This window comes from Arachis ipaensis, chromosome B09 (assembly GCF_000816755.2).
Source record: "Arachis ipaensis cultivar K30076 chromosome B09, Araip1.1, whole genome shotgun sequence".
Taxonomy (NCBI): Eukaryota; Viridiplantae; Streptophyta; class Magnoliopsida; order Fabales; family Fabaceae; genus Arachis; species Arachis ipaensis.
In genome coordinates this window covers 19462061-19469475 of record NC_029793.2, presented here as the reverse complement: position 1 = coordinate 19469475, position 7415 = coordinate 19462061, and the positions used below count along the sequence as shown (strand labels likewise).

General features: G+C 36.2%; 2 long non-coding RNA genes across 2 annotated transcripts; one reads left to right on the top strand and one right to left on the bottom strand.

Annotated features, from left to right (window-relative positions):
* On the bottom strand, positions 1565–3128 carry LOC110266583. Its single transcript, XR_002354002.1, has 2 exons — positions 3004–3128; positions 1565–1938 (listed from the first exon to the last, which is right to left on the bottom strand). It is a non-coding gene; the product is annotated as an uncharacterized LOC110266583 (long non-coding RNA).
* On the top strand, positions 2999–3370 carry LOC110266584. Its single transcript, XR_002354003.1, has 2 exons — positions 2999–3112; positions 3153–3370. It is a non-coding gene; the product is annotated as an uncharacterized LOC110266584 (long non-coding RNA).

The following is a 7415-nucleotide window of genomic DNA, read 5'->3' as shown; positions in this document are numbered from 1 at the left end:
TTTAATATAATTATTTAATTAATAAAAATTTTATATAATTATTTATTTTTCAAATAACTTGCCAAGTGGCAAGTTATTATTGGGCAACAAGAGTCTCCACTCAGAGGGACTCTCTCTTCTCGATCCAAGAGAAGGACCTCCTTCTCATCTTATTCCAATGGTTGGTTCCCTTTTTTTCTGACACGAATGGTTGGTTCCTTTTTTTCTGACACGCCACAGTAATAGGGACTCCAAAAAGTAACTATTGGAGTTGCTCTTACGGATTCATTGGGTCCACTTTGGACATGTTTCTGGTCTTGCTGAACTGTCTCCATTTCACTAACTAATGCTTCTGAATTTCTGATTTTGTGTTCAGTTGATGGTCTGTGGTGTCTACTATGAAATTCTGGATTTGAATTTTTGTTTAAAATGTTGATTTCAAACTTTAATACAGTGATTGATAGGAAATTTTTGTTGATGAACTTTTCTGGATTTGGTGTTGAGATGATATTTTGGCTTTGAAATTTCTGAAAATGGATTGCTCCAGTATTCTTCATAATACTTTGCCAAATAAAAAGCATCACGAATAATTTTAGGATCATCAAAGATAATTTCTCTATGGATATAAGTTTTCAATCCATTAAGAAATGTCTTCAATATTTCAGCATCATTCAAATTTACTCTTTGAACATAACACAAAAAGGCAGTAAAATATTCAGCTACACTTCCAATTTGTTCCATTGGAAGTGAGATCGCCAAACTACCAAAAAAATGGAAAAATAGTGGTCAATGAAAACACCAATGTAAGGGGTATAATTTAGGAATAGAGAAGAATTAATCAATCAGAGGAAATTTAGAGAAAATTAAGAGAGAGCGATAATTCCATGAAAGGAATTCCAAAAAAGAAACTATATTCATTACTCAATTCATGATTCCTATTATTTTTGGTTTAATTACTCTGCAGGTCCCTATAGTTTCACCAAATTTTCAATTAGGTCCCTATACTTTTTTTTCTTTTCAATTAGATCCCTATACATCATTTTTTTTTCAATTTAGTCCTTGTTAACGTTAAACGTCAAAAAAATGTTAATAAATTGTGAAATTACCTGTATACCCTTAGGGACCTAATTGAAAAGAAAAAAAGTATAAGGACCTAATTGAAAATTCGATAAAACTATAAATATTCAATGAAAGATATTCCTATAATCCTTATTCAATGATTCTACGACATGAAAGATATTCCTATAATCCCTTTTATTTTGTCATTATCATTCTTTTGCTTATTTATATACAAATTGTACCAAAAATAATTTTTTTTTATTTTTTTGACTTTCAAAATACCTTATCTTAAGAACATACAAAAAAAAGTAATGAATAAAATGAAACAGAAATAGTAGTAAAAAGTATATATAAAATTCAATTTCCATCATTCAAGTATTTATTATGATCATGTAACATTTTACATTTGTGTAGATTCATGAAATATAGTTTATGTCTTTATCATATCATGGTATACTATAGAAAATCAAAAGGCTATGTAATTTGAAATCTAAAAATAAAAACCATAGAAAGCATAGTTTCAGACTTGAAGCAATGTCCGAATTGAAACCAATGTCACTATCACAAGGCTTTCTACAGCAAAACCAGGGAACAGAGAAGCTAAGAACTCCAAAGGGTTCAAATTAGTATCATCCACGATTGCATTCTCAGCAAAGATGTCAGTTAAGAATCCATGTCCTGAGTTGTCATCATAAGTAAGCCCCTCTTGACCACTGCTAACAAGCTTGTTGGCACTCCCAATTGGCCTATCCTAAGGATTCGCTGAAGTGTTCAAAGTGCTTCCTGAAGATGGATCCTCCCGAAAGCTAGAATTGGAAAACCTTGGTCTATCAGTAAAGTTATTGCCATTAATGTGCTGCTGAGATAATTCTTCCTGCTCATTGAGTATAATTCTTTCTGCTGAGATAAACCTTGGTCTGTCATAGGCATTTTGGAATACAGTGATTTCAGACGCTTTGGATTCCTCTTCTCGTTCATCAACTGATTGCATTACAAATACACCAATGGATAAAAGATTGAACTGCAACAAAGCATGAATTTTCAGAGCATTTCTAAGGGGTGGAAAGTTGACAAATCTATAACTTCTACAACAGACAACAACAATAGGCACATTACAAACATTTGAACTAAGGTCCATCACATCGGAAATAACAACAAATGATAGGATTTTCCAGCAATAAATTATAAATAATTCCTTTAAACCTGACCTCGCCAGAGTCACAGGATTTTAACTTTGATTTTTTTGTTTAGTAAGCAATCAGTTATCATTATAAACTGCACCAACCATCTTTGACTATAGGATTTTGATTTTATTTTCACCGTTTATGAACAAGGACATCAATTTTATATGAATCTGTGTCTTAACTTATAAGAGCTGCAAATTTTCATTCACATCAAGAACACACCAAAGTAAAAAGAGCACCATGGAAAACTAATAGTTTCCCTTGATGGAGTCTAGCAAATATCATATAAATTTGAACATCTTTTAAGTCTGAACTTCTTGGTGCATGTTTAAATCAATACAGCACCACTTAAAAAGCGAGGAATAGCCTTAAACACCAATTGGTCCAAGCAAGCTAGAAAGTAAAGCAAAAGCAACCAACAAAATCAAACAGAAAGAAGACAAATTCTTTTGCTTTATTTGGTTTCCACTTACATTTCAACATTAACAAAATATAACAACATTAAACATCCCCCGCGGGAAAACCCTTTTTTTCAGAGTCACTTAGGATTAATAACAACTCTGCTAATTAGAGTTCAATGAACAGAACCATGAACAAAAACCACGTGAGCCTATCCAACTGTAAGTGGATCATATCACAAAATATTTTCTAGCCCCCAAGGAACATAAAAGGAACAATTTTTAATTAATTAAAGGGTAATTAAAGCTCATAACAAAATAAAAGGGGGCATTTAAAGCTAATCCAGCTCCATTGTCTAGGATGACGATAGTTAGAATCTAACCTGGGTTTAAGATGGGAAGGATCTGCCATGAAAATGAAGAAATTGTTAATTGGAAAAAATATGGGATTTTGGCAGATCGACTTCAGGCAGCAAGGCGAGGTGCGGCGAGGTGTGGCGACGCAAGTAGCGGCGTAGCAATCCACAGCGAGAGAACACGACGGAAGCGACACACCACCAGTGGGAAGCAGAGTAGAGCAGACGCACGACCAGCGCAGAGCAGTGCAGCGCAGACCAAGGATGACGGACGATGACGACGATGGACGCTCACGCCGCCAAGGACGACGACGACGACGCCGCCGCCGTAGATGGAGGACGACACCAACGAATGGATCGGAGGAGAAACGCAGTGACTTCACAGAGAACAAGCGCTGACTAGGGTTCTTTGTTTTTGGATAAAATGGCAAGGGTGTTTTTGGTATTTTAAAAAATAGAAGTGGGTTTAATTAGCTATTATAACTTAATTAGGAGAATATTCGATTTTTGAATAGAATATTCTGTTATTTAAACGGTTTTGTTACGGTAGGGACTAAATTGAAAAAAAAAATTAACATCTAAGGACCCAATTGAAAAGAAAAAAAGTATAGGAACCTAATTAAAAATTTGGTGAAACTATAGGGACCTGCAGAGTATAAAAAAGACTTAAATAAAGTAAACCAAATAAGAATACGACTTACATAATATTTAAATGAAGTGGACAATAAAATATGAGTGTTCTTTTAAAATACAAAAAGTAAATAATTTGAGTAAACAGCTTTAATTTGGTTAAATATCCTCCACGCCGCATTTAAATTTGAGGTATTGTACAGTTGTACTCAACTCTCATTCCCTGCCTCTTATTGCTTTGGTTAAATAATAATGATAAATAAATAAAATTTCGGACAAATCACCCTAATAAACTAAAAACATGTAAAAGTTACGTAATCATCCTAAAAAAATACGTTATGCGTATGTCTTTAATGTATGTAATTATATATATCGAATGAGGAACTTTCGATTTACAAAAATAAAATATAAATTGAATAACAGCATTTCGAATTAGCATGAAGAGTGTAAATTAATATAGGTAGCTTTAATTTATTAGGGAAGCACATGATTTTGAGCTCACCCATAATAAATCGATACAGGTAGCGTCGATTTAGCCTATGATTTTTTAATTTATGGTAAATCGAAACAGTGCAATTCGATTTACATATAAAGTGGCTCTAACATAAATCTATGCCCCCTAATTCGATTTACTTTCATTCCCTCTATATATAGAATTTGAATTCATCTCATTCGAATTACATTATACCACCGTACCTCACCACATCCGAAAATCCAGAGAAAGTAAGGCTATGCTACAAGTTTGATACCGCAGAAATGGAAGACGACCCAAATCAAATCTATCGGTTGGATGAAGTCGCACACATTACTGGTAGCGTGCATGAAGAGGTTAGCAAATTATTTTTTATTTTTATAAGAAATAAATCGTTGTTAGTGATATTAAATCGCTTAGAATTTGATTATTAGAATGTCTAACCTTAAAGTAGTAGTTAGAGTATTGATTTAGAGGTAGTAGTGTGTTAGAAGATTGTTAGTAATATTAAACCGTTTAGAATTTGAATATTATAATTAATAGACTCTTTAACCTTCGAATGGTAATTAGAGTATTCATATAGGGATAGGAATCTTTAAGTTAACTTGGATTTCAAGTTTTGGATTATGTAGACAGCAGAAGATTAGCCTAAAGTATAGAATGATTTTAATTTATTTAAAAATTTGAATTATCAAAGATTATATTAACGAGAAATAGCACACTTGTAGGTATATAATAAAGACTTTAGCTTTATGGTGGAAATAGTAGGTAGACTATGTTCTGTTAGAATTTAATGTTATTTTGGTTAAAATATTTTTCGATTAAAATTATCCGTTTTAGGTGAATGTTGTGTTGAAAAGTGTTATGATTGTAAGAGAATTTTTCCATGTCATGCAGTCCCACCGTTGTATCACGAGCATGAGAAGGCAGCATGGTATGCTGTTAGATGATAGGATCGTGTCGTACCTGCAGATGGTTGGACTAGCCCATCTTACGAGACTCAACGACCACTGGTTTAGGTTAGATGAGCCATTAGTGAGTACATTTGTGGAGAGATGGCGGCCGGAGACGCACGCATTTCATCTACCATTCGGTGAGTTCATGATTACGCTATAGGATGTAGCCTACTAGCTAGGGCTCCCGATCCACGAACAGTACGTCAGCGGTTGTCTGACGGACTTCGAGCGATATATCGACGACGACCGTCCGGCATGGGTTTGGTTCCAGGATTTGTTGGGTATGTTGCTGCCACCAGGCTGCATCGACAAGTTTACTATGAAGTGCACTTGGATGTAGGAGACATTTAGTGACCTTCCCGAAGGCACAGATGAGGAGACAATTAGGAGGTACGCGAGAGCGACATCATGATGCTATTATCAACGCAGCTCTTCGGTGACAAGTCTGGTACACGCATGCATATCAGGTGGTTGCCCTACGTAGCGAGGTGAGAGGACATGGGCAGATATAGCTGGGGTCGTGGTTATACAGGTGCCTATGTCGTGTGGCCAACAAGCACGTGGTTAAGTTGGCAGGTCCACTGCAACTTCTCCAGTCATGGATCTTCTGGCGCTTTCTCGGTTTCAGACCGGATGGGTTTGACGCCTTTCACTGGCCCCTGGCGATAAGGTACTCAATTGATTACTAGTTGTTTTCTGTGTTCCTAGGCAGTATGAAGGCAGAGATCACATGGTAATCAGCCTATTGTAATCACTAGATATCGAAGTGGCCAGACAAGTATGCGGTCCATTGTACCATTTTACCTCCCAAATATCTCTGCGCTGGCGGAAAGTAATACGAATCAATCATGTGTACCCGTTGCCGAATTCTTTACACTTCCCATGGTACTTGCGATAATCGGATTCCAACACTTTATACTCAATCTCACGTCGGATGCTATAGGTCTTCACGCTCAGTACGACTTCCTCTTTATCCTGAAACTGCTGCCCAACCTAGAACTCAACTACTTCTCCTGTATCCTGTGTGTCTTTGGCTCCAAATCCGACAGGCACGCCAGGTACACCATGCTGTCTCATGGCATCCAAGTCCAAGGATGAAAAGTGCGGGGGGTACTGCTAAGTTCCTAAACTAGCTGCTCCAGCACCCTCAGTTCGAGTACTTCTCGCTATGTTTTCATCGCTATCATTGGCAATCGTGGCATGCTCCACATCATCATCATCATCATCCTAAAATACATGTTCCACACCATCCGGTGCTACATCCTGTCCTGATTCTGGTACCAATTCAGGTACCAATTTAGGAGTGTCAGTCATCACAATCGCAACATGTCCGAAGGGTCCAGTGTCACCTATTTGTCCGTCAATAGTGCGATTTAGATCAGCAGCGAAGGATGAGGAGGCAACCAAAACTGCCTCAGGTTCAAGCACGGGCACAGAAGAAGAGGCACCAATAGGCCGAAAACTAGAACATGCTGCTGTGGCTGCAGACTGAGGATTCCAGTTAGAACCTCTTAAACTAGAGACCACATCCAGAAGCTTGGCCAACAGCTCAGGGGTCCTCACCTTGAGAAATTGCCGACGACAATGGAACAAAACTTGCAAATCTTCGTCGCTGCCTATAACGAACGAATCATACTTCACATAATCTCGCAACACGAAAGTCGAAATTTTGTAGAATAACTTCTCCACCCATGCCTTGCAGCCCCAATCGTCGGATTATAGTATTCTGGAACTTGGTGAAACTCATTGAAGGTTTGAGAAAAATACTAAGCAGATTCTTATCAGTAAACTTAATTCCAGAATGCGTTTTTTTCTTAATCGACCCTCTATAGTGTACTAAAACTAAAAAACTCTCATCACTAGCCATTGTGAGGCTCACTATAATGAAGAATTCACATTCAACAGCTATTTATATACGTTTGTACCATAGTGAATCGAAATAGCTTGCATCCATTTATGTATGATCATAAGTCTCCTAGTAAATCGAATTATATTGTGTAGATTTATTCATTGGCTTCCGTCCATGTAAATCAAAACACCACCAGTCAATTTACTTGCTTATTATTCGAATGAGTAAATCAAAATTTTCTCTATCGATTTACTAGGTGTCTATATAAATCGAATCAACCTCTTTTGATTTACATATGTACATACTAATTCAAGTGATACTAATTCGATTTAGTACCTACAAAACTAAATCGAGTGTACCTATGTCGATTTACATAGAAATATTCATTAGAAACATATACGTAACGTATTTTTTTTGGGTGATTACCGTAATTTTTGCATGCCTTTAGTTTATTAGGTTGATTTGCCCTCAAATTTAAATATGTTTTATTTTTCAAAGTATTTTCATATATTTACAAATAATAAAGATAGCT